The sequence below is a fragment of the Schistocerca piceifrons genome, chromosome X, assembly GCF_021461385.2.
Source record: "Schistocerca piceifrons isolate TAMUIC-IGC-003096 chromosome X, iqSchPice1.1, whole genome shotgun sequence".
Lineage (NCBI taxonomy): Eukaryota > Metazoa > Arthropoda > Insecta > Orthoptera > Acrididae > Schistocerca > Schistocerca piceifrons.
The window spans coordinates 916,769,989-916,788,345 of record NC_060149.1 but is presented as its reverse complement, the minus strand read 5'-3'; the positions used below and the strand labels follow the sequence as shown (position 1 = coordinate 916,788,345).

General features: G+C 44.6%; 1 protein-coding gene across 10 annotated transcripts in view; it reads left to right on the top strand.

The window, feature by feature from the left end:
- LOC124721092 (phosphatidylinositol-binding clathrin assembly protein LAP) overlaps positions 1-18,357 on the top strand; it is a 174,739-nt gene that overhangs the window by 82,499 nt on the left and 73,883 nt on the right. The window lies entirely within an intron of this gene.

The following is an 18,357-nucleotide window of genomic DNA, read 5'->3' as shown; positions in this document are numbered from 1 at the left end:
CATCCGTGATCGCCGTCGAGCTTTGCAACACTTTAAGAGGCACCCATCTGTAGCCAGCCTTTCTACCTTTAAGCGCCTTCGCGCTAAAGCCCGTTATTTAATCAAACAGAGCAAGCGGATATGTTGGGAACGATTCGTTTCTTCCCTTGCTTCCACTGTCCCTCTGTCACGGGTATGGGCTACACTTCGCTCTCTCCAAGGTTGCCATCGGCAGTCCACCCTCCCAGGCCTTCACCTCCCAGATGGCATTTGTACGGACCCATTAGTTCTCGCAGAACATCTTGCGACCCATTTTGCAGTGGCATCAGCGTCGGCCTCCTATCCAGCTGCTTTCCTTCATCAAAAACAGCAGGCTGAAGCTGTCACCTTATGTTTCACCACTTGTGAGTCAGAATCTTACAACGAACCTTTCACTGAATGGGAATTTCTTTCTGCTCTATCTGCTTCTCATGATACGGCTCCTGGCCCAGATTCCATTCATAACCAGCTGCTTCAACATCTCAGTGCTCCACAACGGCAGCATCTTCTTCGGGTGTTTAACCGTATCTGGCTCCAGGGTGACTTCCCTTCTCAGTGGAGGGATAGCATTGTGGTTCCTGTCCTTAAGCCTGGTCAGAACCCCCTATCTGTTGATAGCTATCGGCCAATTAGTTTGACCAATGTTGGTTGTAAGTTACTTGAACGGCTGGTAGCCCGTCGGCTCACTTGGGTCCTCGAATCTCGGGATCTATTGTCCCCTTACCAGTGTGGCTTTCGAGAGGGACGATCTCCAATCGATCATTTGCTTCGCTTGGAATCCGCAGTTCGGCAGGCTTTTTCCCAGCGCCGCCATTTGGTTGCAGTGTTTTTTGACCTTCGCAAGGCCTATGACACGGCCTGGCGCCATCACATCTTACTAACCCTTCATCAGTGGGGTCTTCGGGGCCCACTCCCGATTTTTATCCGCCAGTTCCTGATCCATCGGTCATTCAGAGTTCGAGTTGGTACTGCTTTTAGTTCTCCACGGACCCAGGAGACGGGCATCCCACAGGGTTCTGTCTTGAGTGTCCTTCTTTTCCTCATTGCTATCGATGGACTTGTGGCCTCTGTCGGTCCCTTGGTCGCCCCTGCCCTGTATGTGGATGATTTCTGCATTTGGGTTAGTTCCTCCTCGATGCCATCTGCAGAACGGCAGCTCCAGGTGGCTATACGGCGTGCCTCTGCATGGACCCTCTCCCACGGGTTTCAATTCTCTCCTTTAAAATCGCGGGTGGTCCACTTCTGTCGCCGTACTACGGTCCACCCTGATCCAGAGCTCTATCTCGCTGCACAAAGATTGCCTGTGGTTCCACAGTTTCGTTTCCTAGGTCTTCTTTTCGACAACAAGCTCACTTGGCTGCCCCATATCAGACTCCTGAAGGTAGGATGTTTCCGTAAACTCAATGTCCTTCGCTTCCTTGCCCACTCCTCCTGGGGTGCGGACCGTTCCCTCCTCCTCCGTCTTTATCGTGCTCTAGTTCTGTCACGTTTGGACTATGGTTGTCAAGTTTATGGTTCAGCTGCTCCTTCCACGCTGCACGTGCTGGATCCAGTCCACCATCGTGGTATCCGTTTGGCCACCGGTGCCTTCCCTACTAGCCCTGTTGATAGTCTCCTGGTTGAAGCTGGGATCCCCCCCCTTTCTGTTCGGCGGTCACAGCTTCTGGTGTCTTATGCCCTTACTATCCGTTCTTCTCCCGCTCATCCTTCCTATTCTATCCTATTCCCAGACCATGGACGTCGCCCGCCTGACTCCCGCCCTCGGGCGGGTTTACCGGTTGGGCTGCGCCTTGCGTCTCTTACCCGTGATTTTCGGCTTCCTTCTTTGTCCTGTCTTCCTCGCTCCCTCCCCTCCACCCCTCCTTGGTTAGTTCCTCGGCCTCGAATTCGGATGGATCTCCGCCGCGGTCCGAAAGATTCCATCCCCCCGGTGGTGTTCCGTTCCTTTTTCCGCCAAATTTTATGGGAGTTTCGGGATGCTGTTGTTTTTTACACTGATGGCTCTAAATCTGCTGATCATGTTGGGTATGCCTTCACGTCCTTTGTTGGAACGGAAAATCATCTACTGCCACCCTCATGTGGGGTGTTTACTGCGGAATTGATGGCAATTTCCCGGGCCCTTACCTTTATTAAACAATCCCAACACAACCGCGTTTTGTTATGTACGGACTCGATGAGTGGCCTTCTTGCTATTGACCGGTGTTTTTCGCGCCATCCCTTGGTCTCTGCCATCCATGACCATCTCGCTGATCTTCACCGTGCTGCTTGTTCCATTGACTTCCTATGGGTCCCGGGCCATGTGGGTATCCCGGGTAATGAGCTCGCTGATCGTTTGGCTGGGGGAGCAGTTACTTACCCCCCGTTTTCTGTAACCCCTCCTGCAGCGGATTTACGGCTTCACATCAAATCCCACTTTGCACAGTCATGGGCCAATTCTTGGGAGGCTACTCCACTGTCTAATAAACTTCGTGCCATTAAGGTGAATACAGGCCCATGGCGTTCTTCCTTTAGCCTCTCCCGCAAGGACTCGACCACACTGTGTCGTCTCCGCATTGGCCATACCAGGCTGACCCATGGTTTCCTTTTGCGTGATGAGCCACCCCCGCTATGTGGTTGTGGAGCCTTCCAGTCAGTGGCCCACATTTTGGTTGAATGCCCCCTTCTTTTGGCTCTGCGTGCTAAGTACAGACTCCCCCATACTTTACCTTTGATGTTGGCTGACGATTCCCGGATGGTCTCTCTGGTTCTAGATTTCCTCCGGGAGAGTGGTTTTTATTCTCAGTTTTAAAGTTTTTAATCTCCCTCTGGTGTTGGGGCAGGGCGGTGAGTGTTTGGGTGTCTCCCACTGTAGGCAGTGTTCAGAGATTCCCGATTCACCTCCCTGACCGGAATTCTCTTTTCTTTCCCTTTTACTCTGTTTTTACCCCTTCTTTTTAAGGCTTGGTTAGTTTTTCTATTCCCATACGTACTTTCTGCATTATAGCAGTTGTACCTTTTAAGTCACAGGTGGTCTTGCCTATGCTGTTTCAGCATAGTGTTGGGTTCGTTCTCTTGCCAACTTCCCTCATTTGTTTTTACTAATGACAACGTGACTGCCCTTTTACGTTTCCCCTTTATCCGTTTTATTTTTCTGACTATACTGAGATTTCCCGTTAGCAGAATGGAGTCTATTTGAAACAAGGGACTGATGACCTTGCTGTTTGGTCCCTTTAATCTCAACCAACCAACCAACCAACCATCCATGTGCTGTAACAACAGTGACTGGGCGCTAATGACCTCAGCAGTTGAGCGCCCTTAAACCCAACCAAAAAAAAAACTCCAGTGTCCCTCGTTGGAACACCTCATCACCTTTAAACGGCTCCATGCACGAGCCCGCCACCTCATTCGCCAATGCAATCAGGATTGCTGGGAAAGGTATGTCTCCACCATTGGCCTCCGTACCTCTCCATCGCAGGTTTGAGCGACTCTATGGCTATCAGATCCCCGTCAGCGTACCTGCGCTTTCACTGAATGGAGCGGTCTGTACTGACTCAGACATAATTGCAAACCTCTTAGCGGAGCATTTTGCTCAGAGTTCCACTTCTGCGAATTACCCACTGGTCTTCTGCTCCCTGAAAGAGTGGTTGGAACGTCGGAGCCTTTCATTTCACACACGCCACCCTGAATCGTACAATGCTCCGTTCAGTGACTGGAAATTCCAAAGTGCCCTAGCCACTTGCCCTGATACGGTTCCAGGCCAGATCACATCCACTGTCAGATGCTCAAACACCTCTCGGTGGACTGCCAGCAATGCCTCCTAGACCTGTGGGTGAGGGTGAGTTCCCGTCGCAATGGCGGGAAAGCATTGTAATCCCCGTGTTGAAACCTGGCAAGAACCCACTGGAGGTGGACAGCTACCGCCCCATGAGCCTCACCAACGTTCTTTCAAATGGCTCTGAGCACTGTGACTTAACTTCTGAGGTCATCAGTCGCCTAGAACTTAGAACTAATTAAACCTAACTAACCTAAGGACATCACACACACCCATGCCCGAGGCAGGATTCTAACCTGCGACCGCAGCGTTCGCTCGGCTCCAGACTGTAGCGCCTAGAACCGCATGGCCACTCCGGCGGGCCCAACGTTCTTTGCAAGTTGCTCGAATGCATGGCGAGCCAGAGGTTGAGTTGGCTACTCGAGTCTCGGGCTTTCTGGCACTCTCTCTTCTCAGGGTGGGCTCCATAAGGGCCGCTCTGCCGCCGATAATCTGGTGTGCCTGGAGTCTGCCATCCGTAAGGCCTCTGGTCGCAGTCTTTTTTGACATGCGGAAGGCATACGATATATGACATGGCGACATCATATCCTCTCTACGTTTCATGTTTGGGGTCTTTGGGGTCCGCTCTAGATTTTCATCCAAAATTTTCTGTCGCTTCATTCCTTCTGTGTGCAAGTTGCGGCCTCCAGAGTTCAGGAGAATGGGGTACCGCAAGGATCTGTCTTAAGTGTCTGCCTATTTTTCATTGCAATTAATGGGCTCACTGTGATGTTGGGAACGTCTCTCAGCTTCCTTGTATGCTGACGACTTCTACCTATACTATAGCTCCAGTGGCATTGCAGCAGCTGAACGGCAGCTGCAGGGCGCGATCTGAATGGCGCAGTATTGGGCTGTAGCGCATGGCTTCCAGTTTTCGGCTGCCAAGACCTGCGTTACGCATTTCTGCAGGCGATACACTGTTCACCCTGAGCCACGGCTTTATCTTGATGGCAAACCTTTTGCTGTGGTGGAGACATATCGGTTTTTGGGATTGGTTTTAGATACCCAGTTGACTTGGTTGCGTCATATTCGGTAGCTCAAACAAATGTGCTGGCGGCATCTTAACGCTATACGTTGCTTGAGTCACACCAGCTGAGGTGCCGATCAGTCTACCCTTCTTCAGCTGTACCAGGCGTTAATTCAGCCCTCTCTAGATTATGGGAGCCTAGCTTACAGTTCGGCTTCCTCTTCGTCATTGTGGTTGCTGGACCCCATCCTTCAGTGGGATCCGACTCGCCACCGGAGCTTTCTGGACAAGCCTTGTCAACAGCATACTTGTGAAGGCAGGTGTCCCTCCATTGCGGTTCCGACGCCACCGATTACTGGCTGCTTAAGCTACACACGTTTGTAGCTTGCCCGGGCATCCCAATTATGGTCTCCTGTTCCCTCAGTCGGTCGTCCATCTTCCGGAACGGTGGCCCCAGTAAAGGTGTGCGATCGCAGTTCGCGTCAGATCTCTTCTCTCTGGGCTTGAAGTTTTCTGTCTTCCCCCCCCCCCCCCCCCCCCCCCCCCCGTCTATATCCCCGTGGTGCGTTCCCCACCTGTGCCTTCGGCTCGATTCCGCACAGGGCCCGAAGGACTCTGTTCCTCCTGAGGCCCTCCACCGCCGATTTCTTTAAATCCTTGCTGCGTTTCAAGGCTCTGACGTTGCCTATACTGACGGTTCGATGGTTACTGGTCGTATCGGTTATGCTCTTACTCTAGGGGATTATCAACAACACACTGCCGGCTGGCTGCAGTCTTTTCACTGCCAAGCTGGTCGCCATCTCTCACGCCCTAGAGTATATCCGCTCCTGCTCAGGTGAGTCCTTTATCTGTAGTGACTCCGTGAGCGGTTTACGAGCTATCGACCAGTGTTTCCCCTGCTCTCGTCTGGTGATGGCTATCCAGGAGTCACTCCATACTCTTGCCCGTTGCGGTCGCTCTGTGGTCTTTGTGTGGACCCCGGGTCATGTAGGCATCCTGGGAAATAAACGTGTTGACACGCTGGTCAAACAGGCTGTTGGTGCACAAGCCTTGGAAATTGGCATTTCGGAGACTGACCTCAGGTCAGTTTTTCAGCAGAAGGTACTTCGCACCTGGGGTGAAGAATAGCGCACCCTTCCTTCACCCAACAAACTTCGGGCCATCAAGGAGGCTACCGGTGCGTAGCACTCCTCCTTGCGGGTTTCTCGCAAGGACTCTGTCCTCTGCTGGCTACACAGTGGCCACACCTGGATAACTTACAGCTATTTATTGCGTCACGAGTACCCACGTTTATGTCGCTGCGGGTCATCTTTGACTGTGGTTCACATCTTGTTGGACTGCCAGCTTTTAACTCTGCTCAGGCAAACATATGCGCTGCCTGATACACTCCCTGCACTTTTATCAGATGACGTTGCGATAGCAGATTTAGTTTTGAGTTTTGTTCATGCAGGGTTTTTTATTGCTTGATCGAAGTGTTTTTTGGTTGAGTCTGGCCTTTGGCCTACTATTTTTAGACTGAGGGTTTTTAGTGCGTTACTTGGTGGTTGGCTTTCCCTTTTGTTTCTGTGATCGACCAATCACTGTCACACTCGGTGTGATTTTAATTCCTTTTGTCTGGTCTCTATCTTTCTTGTTCTGTTGTTTTGGTTAATCTCATACACAGAATTTTCTCGCGTGAAAAGTGTTAGAAATACTGTGTAGATAGTATTGGTCATTCTGTAGAATTGCACTAGACTAGTTTTAGAGTATCTTACTAGTAAAGTTATCAGAGAAGTGAGGCCGCTTGCAGTTACTAATCACACATTTGGTGAAAATTGTGGATGATGTGGAAAGTATTCTGCAGACAGTTACCATATTGCTGATAATTGAACTACTAAGAGGAATTAGATTACATAAGTTGCAAGAAAATATCGTCTGAGTGATACTTAAGGACAAAGGTGAGAGTTTTAGATGTGGAAAAAAATTACTGCCCTGCCATATGTATTCTGTATCTTGCAGGTCAGAGAAATAACACTTCGGAGTGGTAGACTAGCACTGCGTGTGTGAGTACAAACCCTGGTGCCTTGACTGTATGGAAGAAAAAGGTTGGGAAAATTGTAGTTGGGACTGCAAGTTGTCCACTTCCAACTGTTGAGATTGCGTTAGGGATTCTTCACCCTCCTGCCCACAGTTCAACTTAACGAGTCATCTCAGTAACAAACCACAGCTGTTGAAATGACCTATTTACTGTTTGTACTGGACAAATAACAAATGTCATCTCTCAACTTACAGAACTGAGCTATAAGCTCTGCATGCATGGGGGTTCCGTGCAACTGATTGCTGGCCAGATAGCCCCCCCCCCCCCCCCACCCATGATGCTTGGCGGCTCTCCTCCTGCTGCTTCCCACACTTGTCGAGGATGTCGATTCATATTACCCGGGTGGAGACTCTTCACCCAGTGCCACCTTCTCCAATCAGGAAGGGGTCCCTCGGGATACTCCTCAAAAGCAGATGTCGGCACCTTATTGCTGTCTTCTTTGACCTATAAAAGGCTGAAGACACAACATCGTCGCTACCTTACATGAGTGGGGTCTTGGGGGCCTGCTTCAGATTTTTGTCCAAAAACTTCTTGACACACTCTACTTTATGGGTTAAAGTTTGTTCTTCCCACAGAGCCCCACACCTCCAAACTACCTCAGAGAATGGGGTCCTGTAGGGCTCTGAATCAAGTGTCTTTCTAGTTGCCATCAATGGTCTCGCAGCAGCTGTGGCAGGTTCATCATCCTTGTATGCTGATGATTTTTGCTTTTACTATTGCTCCTGTAGTGTGGCAGTTCTTAATACTGACAGCAGGATGCAATTGGAAAGGTGTAGTTATGGGTCATCACCCATGGCTTTGTTTTCAGTTGCCAAGACTACCGCCATGCACTTCTGACATTATGCTGGTCATCCACAACCAGACCTTCACCTCAACAACCAATTACTCAATGTGGTGGAGTCTTAGTTTTTGGGACTGGTCTTATACGAGGTGCAACAAAGTAGAGAGACTGATTTTCTTTGCAAGATGGGGCAACCCTGCAGGCTTGCGTAGGCACAATATCTTTGACCTTAGTCTATAAGCTGCTTCTGGTCCAAGCGGCACATCGATGCAACTGCTCAGTCATGAGTTGTGTTGTAATTTGCGTGTCTCGTCACGGAAATGGAACCGCAGATTATTGCGCAATGGGATGCCATTTCTTTTTTCGTTAAATTGAGTGAAAACGTGAGAACTTACGGTAAGCTTCAGAAGGCTTTTGGAGAGGCGATTATGTCAAGAGCTCAAGTTTTTTGTTGACACAAAATGTTTAGTGAAGGCAGAATGAATGTTGAAGATGAAGTCCGCAGTGGACAACCAACAACCTCACGGACATCACCGTGGTCAGGGTGCATGAACTCGTATGATCTGATAGATTATACATAAAAATGATTGCAGTTTTGTCCAAAAATGGTCTCCAAAAATCTCATACCACAATAGCGAGAAACACGGAAAAATGTGACAGCTGATCTGTTAGAGCAAATGGAAATCAATCCAGAATTGTTGAACCGTGTTATCATTTTTTTTTCAGTATGATCCAGAGACAACTCCAAAGTTCTCAATAGTACTCAAAGGGATCACCCAGACCAAAAAAAGCTCAGTCAAAAGTGAAATGCATTCTTGTGTGCTTCTTTGATTCCTAGGGAATTGTTTATAAAGAGTGGGTGCCTCCGGGAAAACAGTTACCAAATATTATTACAAAGAAATTTTAGAAAGACTTCATGTGAGTTCTTTGTTTCCATGCCAACACTGCTGATAATTGGATTCTGCATCACTATAATGCGCCATCCCATACTGCTGTCAGTACAGCAATTCTTAACCTCAAAACAAATTTCAGTAATACCACTGCCACCTTATTCACCAGCTATTGCTCCGTGTGACTTTTTTCTATTTCCAAGAGTCAAAACGGCGTTAAAGGGACACAATTTTCAAACACAATGTGTCCAAAATGCTGTGATGAGAATCTTGGAGGATATAACAGAAGATGAGTTCCAGAAATGTTACCATAAATGGCAAAGGTGCTGGAAAAAGTGTGTGCAATCAGAAGGGAACTACTTTGAAGGAGACAACACTAAACTTGACTAAAACGGTAAGCAAAATTTTTTCACAACAGTCTCATTACATTGTTGCACCTAATATGCCCATTTGATATGGCTTCCCCATCTTCGCCAGCATGAGCAAAGATACTATCTGTACCTTAATACACTACGCTGACTTGGTAACATCAGCTGGGGTGCAGACTGCTCTACCTTCCTTACAAACTCCTGATCCTTTCCAGTCTTAATTATGGACGTCTGGTATATTGTTTGGTCTAGTTGTTAACACTGCAGTCACTGGGCATGATACTCCACTGTGGAGTCTGACTCACCACAGGAGTGTGTCAAACAAGCCTTCTGAACAGCCTTTTCGTGGAGGCTGGCTCCCTCCAACATGGATGAGGCACCAACAACAGCTACTCAATTATGCTGTACTCATGTGCAGCTCCTCTAAACATCCGAACTGCTATGTCCTTCCTAGTCAGGAGATCCTCCTCCCACAATACACACCCAGAACTGGGTTCACAACTGTGCCTCTACTCACAACTTAACCTACTGTCGCCTCTTATCAGGAAGCAGTAGTACGTGCCCCCACGGTGAGTAACCTGACCTCGGATCTGTCGCGATTTATCCTTTGTACCAAAAGTTTCACTTAACCCCATGGCTTTTCGCTGCCTGTTCCTGGCTGACGTAAGTACATTTCTGGGTTTGTATGTGGTACACAGAGCTCAATGGTTGATGGATGAACATGTTTTGCATACACACATGCAAGGTGCAACAAACTACCCACCCTGCCAGTGCTGAACTGATGGCCATCAAATGAGCCTGTAGCCATGCTCAACCTTTCACTGGCAAGACACTTCTAATTTGCAGTGACTCCGTGAGTAGCCTTTTGTCTATAGACAAATGCTGCCCTCGTTAGTCAGGACAGATCTTCTTTCTGACCTCCATAAAGGTGGACAAGAAGTCATCTTTGTTTGGACCCCTGGACTTTGTGGGATCTCATTGAATGAACATGCTGTCTGATTTCCAAAGTTGGCTACCAGGATGCTGGTTTTAGAGATGGGAGTCCCACAACTGGACCTTCACCCAACTGTATGCCACCAATGATTGGAGGCCTAAAACTCCGAATGGTCAGCTCTGGACTCCCTAATCTAGCTGAGGGCAATAAGAGATCACTACTGCGTGGCAATCTTCCCTTTATGCTTCTTGCAGGGAATCCATTGTCCTTTGTCAGCAATGCATTGGCCACACTTGGCTGACCTATGGCCACATTATCTGATGTCAGGACTCACTTTACTTCCTGTGTGTGCCTGCCTGATAGTGGCCCACATCCTATTAGACTACCCAAGTTTGGCCACTTTGCAGTGATGTCTTAATCTTTCTGACAATCTACCTTTGGTGCTAGCACATGATGAAGTGGCTGACCTGGTCTTAAGTTTCACCTGCGAAGATACTTTCTGTGAGGTGGTGCACTTCAGCCTCACTAACCATCTGGGGAGTGGTTGATAGGGCATCCCTTGCCTTCTCTGGACCAGGGAACCCACAGTGGCCCTTGCTCTGTCAGGCCTGGCTTATACCCTTCCCACCTTTTATTATCTTGCATTTGCCATTTTTAATGTTATGTCTTTCGTAAAATTTTATGTCTGTGCTGCTTGTTTGTGTGGGGGTAATGGAGAGTGAGGCAGTGTGTCTCTCCCCCTGCATATTATACGCTGGGGATCTTCAACCGCAATCTGAGCAGAGTGACCTGCCTGCGTTACTCCTGTTGTACTTCTTGATTTTGTCTCTCATTGTATCTTGGTTACGATTGGGCTTACCAGGATTTGCTTTCTGTATCCTTGTGGCACTTTTCTGTTCTACTTTCATGAGTAGACACGCGCCATAGGGTGGTGGGGTTTCGGGTTCCGCTGTATAGATCAGGTGTTCACTGCCCTCAACTGGCGGCTACACGGGTAGCGGAGGCTGTGTGGCGTGGACTGGGCTGTTTTTTTAGAAGGCCTCGGGAAAGTACGGGGTGGGCTGCAATCTCAAAGGGTGCATGGCAAATACAGGCCGTGCTTGGGTCAAGGAACAGTCTGAATTGTAGTTGTAAATTGTTGTAGTTGTGCTGGGAAAGTCCCTGAGCTTCAAGCGCTAATAAAAAGCACAGCAGCTGAAATCGTTATAGGTACAGAAAGCTGGCTAAAGCATGAAATAAGTTCTGCAGAAATTTTTACGAAGTCTCAGACGGTGTTCAGGAAAGATAGATTAGGCAGAATTGGTGGTGGAGTGTTTGTGTCTGTCAGTAGTGATTTATCTTGTAGTGAAGTCGAAGTAGATACTCCGTGCGAATTGGTATGGGTGGAGATTATACTTAACAGCCGAACTAAGTTAATAATTGGCTCCTTGTACCGACCCCCAGACTCCGATGATATAGTTGCTGAACAGTTCAGAGAAACTTTGAGTCTCGTAACAAATAAATACCCCACTCATGCGGTTATAGTTGGTGGGGACTTCAACCTTACCTCGATATGTTGGCAAAAATACTTGTTCAAAACCGGTGGTAGGCAGAAAACATCTTCCGAGATTGTCCTAAATGCTTTCTCCGAAAATTATTTCGAGCAGTTAGTCCACGAACCCACACAAATTGTAAATGGTTGCGAAAACACACTTGACCTCTTAGCTACAAACAATCCAGAGCTAACAGAGAGCATCATGACTGATACAGGGATTAGTGATAACAAGGTCGTTGTAGCTAGGCTCAATACCGTTTCTTCCAAACCCACCAGAAACAAACGCAAAATAATTTTATTTTAAAAAGCGGATAAAGTGTCACTAGAAGCCCTCCTAAAAGACAATCTCCATTCCTTCCGAACTGACTATGCAAATGTAGACGAGATGTGGCTCAAATTCAAAGATATAGTAGCAACAGCAATTGAGAGATTCATACCTCATAAATTGGTAAGAGATGGAACTGATCCCCCATGGTACACAAAACAGGTCCGAACGCTGTTGCAGAGGCAACGGAAAAAGCATGCGAAGTTCAGAAGAACGCGAAATCCCGAAGAGTCGCTAAAATTTACAGACGCGCGAAATTTGGCACCGACTTCAATGCGAGATGCCTTTAATAGGTTCCACAACGAAACAGTCTCGAAATTTGGTAGAAAATCGGAAGAAATTCTGGTCGTATGTAAAGTACACAAGCGGCTAGACGCAGTCAATACCTTCGCTGCGCAGTGCCGATGGTACTAATACCGACGACTGTGCCGCTAAAGCGGAGTTATTGAACGCAGTTTTCCGAAATTCCTTCATCAGGGAAGACGAATGGAATATTCCAGAATTTGAAACACGAACAGCTGCTAGCATGAGTTTCTTAGAAGTAGATACCTTAGGGGTTGCGAAGCAACTCAAATCGCTTGATACGGGCAAGTCTTCAGGTCCAGATTGTATACCGATTAGGTTCCTTTCAGATTACGCTGATACAATAGCTCCCTACTTAGCAATCATATACAACCGCTCGCTCACCGATAGATCTGTACCTACAGATTGGAAAATTGCGCAGGTCGCACCAGTGTTTAAGAAGGGTAGTAGGAGTAATCCATCGAACTACAGACCTATATCATTGACGTCGGTTTGCAGTAGGGTTCTGGAGCATATACTGTATTCAAACATTATGAATCACCTCGAAGGGAACGATCTATTGATACGTAATCAGCATGGCTTCAGAAAAAATCTTTCTTTATTCGCACGAAGTAATGGCCGCTATCGACAGGGATCTCAAGTTGATTCTGTATTTCTGGATTTCCGGAAAGCTTTTGACACCGTTCCTCACAAGCGACTTCTAATCAAGCTGCGGGCCTCTGGGGGTATCGTCTCAGTTGTGCGACTGGATTCGTGATTTCCTGTCAGGAAGGTCACAGGTCGCAGTTCGTAGTAATAGACGGCAAATCATCGAGTAAAACTGAAGTGATATCAGGCGTTACCCAGGTAAGCGCCCTGAGACCTCTGCTGTTCTTGATCTATATAAATGACCAGGGTGACAATCTGAGCAGTTCTTAGGTTGTTAGCAGATGATGCTGTGATTTACCGTCTAGTAAGGTCATCCGAAGACCAGTATCAGTTGCAAAGCGATTTAGAAAAGATTGCTGTATGGTGTGGCAGGTGGCAGTTGACGCTAAATAACGAAAAGTGTGAGGTGATCCACATGAGTTCCAAAAGAAATCCGTTTGAATTCTATTACTCGATGAATAGTAAAATTCTCAAGGCTGTCAATTCAACTAAGTACCTGGGTGTTAAAATTACGAACAACTTCAGTTGGGAAGACCACATAGATAATATTGTGGGAAGGCGAGCCAAAGGTTGCGTTTCATTGGCAGGACACTTAGAAGATGCAACAAGTCCACTAAAGAGACAGCTTACACTACACTCGTTCGTCTTTTGTTAGAATATTGCTGCGCGGTGTGGGATCCTTACCGGGTGGGATTGACGGACCTCGAAAGGGTGCAAAAAAGGGCAGCTCGTTTTGTATTATCACGCAATAGGGGAAAGTGTGTGGCAGATATGATACGCGAGTTGGAATGGAAGTCATTAAAACAAAGAAGTTTTTCGTCGCGGCGAGATCTATTTACGAAATTTCGGTTACCAACTTTCTCTTCCGAATCCGAAAATATTTTGTTGAGCCCAACCTACATAGGTAGGAATGACCATCAAAATAAAAAAAGAGAAATCAGAGCTCGAACAGAAAGATTTAGGTGTTCGTTTTTTCCCGCGCGCTGTTCGGGAGTGGAATGGTAGAGAGACAGTATGATTGTGGTTCGACGAACCCTCTGCCAAGCACTTAAATGTGAATTGCAGAGTAATCATGTAGATCTTAGTCAGTTGGATCTGAAACACTGTCAGTCAAACTTTTTTTTTTTTTCCACATACACGTTTACTAAGTAGGTAAATTTTTCGACATGTTGCCAGTGAACTGAAGCCTGCCACTCAGTCCAAATTTTACTGCACTATTTCTCAATACTGCAGTATAAGTGCCACAATGCAAATTAGTCCACAGTTCAGCCTGTCTCATTGTTATTTCAAATTTAGGTGTTGCTTGCATTGACATTTTGTTGGAAGGAGGGTTGTCCACAGAATTGAACCAAACTGTGACACTATCCAAATAATCATCTGATACGGGGAGATAAGAAACATTAAATATCTGCCTTGCAGTAGTCACCTGTGATAAGCTGACGACTACTACTACTACTACTACTACTACTACTGGCAACTGTGAGAGTTAGCAACTCAGTGTGCTGCCATTGGTCCATAATCAATTACGTGATAGGCATCCATAGTAATACCTCTTCCTCCTCCCACCACCACACCCTGTCTCACACTCGTGCATAAATGAGGACAAAGTAACACCTGGAATGGAACTTTGATAAAATGTTTGGGTTTATCTTGACTGAGTGTAGGATTTCTGATTCAGGGAAATTATTGTAGTATGTTGTGATATCTAGGTACCAATGCATGTCAGACATGCAGCCCCATGGGTTCAGTAGGTAGGTGGGGGTCAGTCATATTTTGGGCAGGTATCATGTACAGGTGTTGAATGCCTCAAATTGTAATTAAGGATTATTTTAGTCAGTTGTATTACAATGTTTTCAACATGTTCAGCAAAATGGTGGGACCATAATAATCCTGTTCTCATCATTTTGTCATGTATCTTGCAGCCAGAACAAATAGATGTTGCTATGCTCTTTGGTACATAAAACATTTTGTATTGAAACATAGTGTATATTATTGGATTGATAAGGTTAACTAGGTTCTAGTTTGACAGTGAGAAATGGGACTATAGTACAGGATGTACACAAAAGCATCAACAGTCCAAAAGTTTGCTATAAATCTTAACACACAATATTCACAGATTAGAATTTCAAAAATAATTTTGTAGTCTTGCATGTGCACCTCAACTTCAGTTGAGGCTTCGTGTTGTCACCTTTCAGTAGTCTAATTGTATAGAAAATGAATAATAGCAAAATAGATCTTACATTAAGAATTTACCTTTCCATGGTTAAATCTGCTTCATGTACATTCTTAGTGTTGGTGTGAAATCCATTCAAATATCTTAAGTAGCAAAATCACAGTTTACATCTCCTATATGCATTTGAAAGCAAACTTCTTACATAACGAACTGAAAATTTTTCATAAATTTGTTATAGTAAAGTTAAATTGGGGAGACACCTTATGGGTAGGTTTTTGTAATGCATTGTGGGCAGTAAATGTCAGAGCAACCTTTGGGACATAAACTACATTCTACAGAAGGAAGCTAACCATAACACATTTGTTGCTACCTCTTCAGATTGTTACATGGTTATGTTTCTGTCCCTCTTTAACAATTAGAAATGGTAATCACACTGATGATGCTGATAAATATGCGCTTTGGAGCTTTTTCTTAACAGGAATTTGTTAAACATGAAAAGCCTAGCAGGTGATTGTACCTTGGGCATATGTTTCGGGCTTCAGTGTGAAGTCAGCCCTTGTTTTGGTACCTCAGTTCTCTTAAAGTGATTGGCAGTAATTATGGATTATTTCAGAGTCTGTGTTTGACGCATTAGACATAAGAGAGATTAAGATACCTACTCCTTTTTGCACACCGTTTGATCTGCCCTCTTGTCTGTTGAGTATTCCTCAAATCATTTTACACAATTCGTGAGTATGGTATTTTGTACTGTTGAAGATAAGTTGCCAGTTGGTTGCTGTAGGTGAACTATTGAATGCAAATGATCAAAGTACATTACATTAATTTTGGCAAGGTTGAGACAGTGGTAGATATAGTTAGATTCCTATTCCATCCATTGTGAATATCCTGACCACCTCCATAGCTGAAATGTCAGTGTGGAAGGCTGTGGATAAATTCCCAGTACCTCCTCAGATTTATTGAGGTAGAAAAATTGGGACCAGGATCCTTTGTTTTGTGAGGCCAAATGAGAAGCTGCTTGAATAATTTACTAACAGAAAGAACTGGAGGATTAGCAACCTGCTGATCAGTTGCTCCACAGTTGTAGATTGTTCAGCCTCTCACTGCCCTGTAGGGAGCAGTTGGCCAGTTGGAACAGTCCTAAGATGTAATCCCTGAGTGGTCACATTCTATGTTCTATCCTGCAGTTCAAAATTATGTCCACTATCTACCTGAAGGATGTCTCGTTAAGTTTTGTGAACACAACATTGTAACTTAAAAGGTTTTAATATGATCAGACACTGTAAATTTAATTGATCGAATTTGGTACTGGACATTATTTCTGCATTGTGACAGCTTCTGTATCTCTCATAATGCTGGCTACAATACAATAAAAGCAAGCAGTCAATGAAAATGCAAGTTGGGCAATACACTTACGACCTTATCTGCAGAATGCCCATGTAAGAGAGCATGGGAAGTGACTCTTGCTGATAAATTACAGTAAAACACAGTAATGTGAATCATGGGTGTAAAGGCCCATAGTGCTCAGAGCCATTTGAATCTGAATCTTGGGAATAAGTGCAATGTAATACACATCAAATAACCATAATGTTTCAGGCAGAATTGAAAGGCATACAATGAAGAAATGAAATAAATGAAACTTTGTAAATATATAGCATTAACAAGATGATTTTTGGGCTTTCCCTACCACCACTCACCAGCTCATAATTTACAAACAGATGTATTCAGGGAATTGCATGAAGCAGACAGCTTTTTGATAAGTTCAGGCTGTTTACATTTTAACACCAAGCAACAGAGATAAGAACACGTGAAAGAAACATGATCTTAGGGGTGTGTACATGGACTATGATATTGTCAACTGACAATTCCTGCAGGAAAACGTGTAGTTCAGACTAAAGAAAGTGGTTAGAGATTAGTATGTTATGAACTGAGACATTTTATCTGGAAATTTCCCGTTATTTAAAATAAGTTAATAAATCACTTCGAGGAAATGAGAAATTATTGCAGTTCACTATGAAGAGTATTAGACATCTTTCTTTATACTATTTTTTCAGAAGTTAAAGATTCTGAGATGCCAACCTGTAAGGATGTAGATATCATTTATGGGACTACCTTAGTTTACCCAATTTTTAATCAGAGCAGAGTTCGATCAGCTGTTGAAAAATGAAATGTTGCACCACAATTTTCTTCCTGTTCTAGTGGGGAATCAGTTCGTTAGTCGCTGTAAGAAATCACTAGTACTGGTGACAAATGTGAAGGTGTGTAGAGTTGTAATATACACTCAAATATAATTTTTTTAAGAGGGCCAGACAAAATCACTTGGAATTGTTTTGATTTTTTACTAATGTCCCTATGTTCATGGTGAAAAAACCATTGTTTAAACAATCACACTCCCATTTTTGTCTTCAGATATCAGTTCTGTATAGTCTGACAATTTTGCAACGTGTCCTCAATGACGATGTTCATACACAAAGAACTTCTCAATAAATAAGGTCTATAAAATGTAGAAGATACTTTATAAACATATTCTAAGTCCACTTATTGTTCTTAAAATTGACACTTAATGAGGTATTTTAGTAGGAGATTAGTCAGCATAAGCAGTAAAATTAACTGTGTCAAAAACTCAAATCTTCATTTACTACCAGTTAATGTTGACTATGTTAATCCTTAGTTATAGCACCTAAAAATTCTATAACTGATTAATAGCATTTTTGCACATGGTCAACATGTTTGTTTCAGAAAACCTACTTCTGTATTGTAGCAGTTCTCCTCTTTTTAAATTTGTTAGATTTGTATGCCTATATAATGTGGAGTCAAGAACACTTACAAGTTCAGAGGACAAACCTGAAATTTTGTTTATTTAAAGTTATAAACAATACTGAATCTTTATAAAGGTAAATACTCAAATGTAAATGCATGGAATAAGTAAAATATTCAGATCCAGGAGTGATGGGCCCAAGTGAATTATTTGTATTTAGGTTATTGGTGTAGATTGTTTTTTTGCCATGACACATCTCATAGCTTCATTATTCAGCATGTTACTGCGCAACAATATTGTATGCACAATGGAGAAGTTGTCCTTATAGGAGGACACTATACCTGACTTATTTACTGTAGGTGTTAACATAATTTTGATAGCAGCTTTGGTATGATAAGTGTCTTTCCTTCAATAAATTGTGGCACTGCCTTGGGTTGGAGAGATGGAGATTTCAGACTCCTATCTGGCTTTAAGACTAAACTTTTCAGTAGTTTCTGTATATCATATTATACCAATTTTGATGAGATTCCTTTGAAAGTGACATTTCAAATCTCGTCATTGTTGCCAAGTCAACTTTTGCTTTTTAAACTCCCAGTCTTCTGCCCTGTCACTATTTAGTAATTATGGAACATAGAAATGAATACATTAATTTCTATAACCTATTTTGTTAACTCTAGAATGCTCCAGTCGTTGTTTTGGTTGTTGTAAATCGGTTACTTTATATTGTTTTACATTTGAGTTTCATGAATGTCAATGGAAATAAATTGGTTTCCTTAATGTTCAGAGTCTCCATT